This window comes from Triticum dicoccoides, unplaced genomic scaffold (assembly GCF_002162155.2).
Source record: "Triticum dicoccoides isolate Atlit2015 ecotype Zavitan unplaced genomic scaffold, WEW_v2.0 scaffold80134, whole genome shotgun sequence".
NCBI lineage: Eukaryota > Viridiplantae > Streptophyta > Magnoliopsida > Poales > Poaceae > Triticum > Triticum dicoccoides.
This window is the reverse complement of record NW_021301039.1, coordinates 1-1,741: the sequence shown is the minus strand read 5'-3', so window position 1 is coordinate 1,741 and position 1,741 is coordinate 1. Positions and strand designations below refer to the sequence as shown.

The 1,741-nt window shown below is 36.6% G+C and overlaps 1 long non-coding RNA gene across 1 annotated transcript; it reads right to left on the bottom strand.

Moving 5' to 3' along the window:
* Window positions 1–6: 6 nt before the first annotated feature.
* On the bottom strand, window positions 7–1,681 carry LOC119347935. Its single transcript, XR_005168600.1, has 4 exons — window positions 1,599–1,681; window positions 953–1,323; window positions 607–883; window positions 7–247 (listed from the first exon to the last, which is right to left on the bottom strand). It is a non-coding gene; the product is annotated as an uncharacterized LOC119347935 (long non-coding RNA).
* Window positions 1,682–1,741: the final 60 nt, after the last annotated feature.

The following is a 1,741-nucleotide window of genomic DNA, read 5'->3' as shown; positions in this document are numbered from 1 at the left end:
CAGTAGATCCAAGAGATCATCATAGTACTTAGCAACTTTCACTCCCACAAAAGCAGTACTTGACTTCACTGTGTTTCTCCAAGTATTTGCTAAAGTAGGGAATTTGGCATTCAGATCATTCTGCAACATACTGCGTTGATTTCCATCTAGGCTTAACACGGACTCGTGTAACCAGTAATATACATCAACTATGGCCTCGTCTGATTTAGTAAGCAGTGGATGCCCCAGAATCGCTTTAGCAGAAACACTGTTCATTGAAGATGGGACAAAATAACAAAATTAAATGCAATTTAAGTACAACTATACTGAAGTCATGGAATCTATTTGTGAGAGATACTTAACTAAGGCATTACATAACATACACCACTATTTCACCTTGGTCGAAACTAGACATTGTGATACTAGATAGCATGCTTTATTCTTCATCGCTGAAGATGCACAGAACATGTATTCCAAATTTGGTCTACATAAATTGTAGGCGCTTACTGCAATAACTTCATGGACCAAATAATTTCTAACTGCCGCTTTCCTTCTTTCATAATAATCTTAAAGTACTGTGCATCAAGCTTAAATGCAACTAGTGTACAACTGTAGAAGGTTTCATACCTGTTTTCAACAAGCCATCTGAATGACGGATAATCAGGGCACTCCGCAATACGAAGTTTCTCAAGGAAATGTAAAACACCCGCACGTTCATCTCGCTCTCTACTCACTGTATTATTGTGTTTGGTCATTGTTTGCATGCTTCCATTTGCACCTATTAACTTTACAGATCCAATAGATCCGTCCTCTGTCTTGCACCACATGTAACTAAACACCTTATTTGTCAAAAGGATGACTTATACGCAATGAGTGAAGTAAATCGAGGCCCTCATAAATATTCCTGCACACATTGTTTCTGGTTTATTTAAATAGTTCATGCTTAAATGACAAACCAATTATGAATTCTCACCTTATGTTAGCTAGCCACCTCTTTTTTATAATTTTATTGGAATTACAGATTGAATCTTCTGCTTTTTTGTTATGATGAAGATCATCATAATGTAACAACGGTTCATACACCACGATATAGCAAGCCAAAGGAACACAATATGTAGTGAAATATATCTTTCCAAGACCTGGACTTGAGACACGAATTGCTGCAGAGTATAATTCCATTGCGTGAATTACAGACTTCGCAAATTTGAATGAGCACCTAATAGAATCAGTTCCACCATTATCATGTTGAAACTTAAAAGACCCTTGACATAAAGTGTCTGGTGATTGTTCTTTGGGAACTTGCTCAATAATATATGAAGTTACAACGCCTCCGGTGCACAAATTCTGTATAAACACAGTAATTGGTAAATAAAGAATGCAGAATTGTTGTTAAATAATGCTCAAAAGCACTTCCAGTTAGCATCTCAATACTATTTCTAGAGGTAAGAATGAGTCTCTCGTAATAAAAGATAAGAACATAAAACCTACCCATACTGGAAAACCCACAATATTTTACTTATCCACATTGCTACTGCTGCCATCAATAGATGGAAAACTATAAAACATAAACATTCATGTCTGCCAAAATTGAAAGCTGTAGAGAAGATAGCCATGCCTACCTCAGGCAGAGTGCCAGAAGAAAGGTCAAGACCACGAGCCGCATACAGCCATGCACTGTCTCCTGCATAATATCATGGGCAATATCAATAGCAGCCATTATATGTATTTAAAGACATTATTTGAAAACTTATAATATGTATCA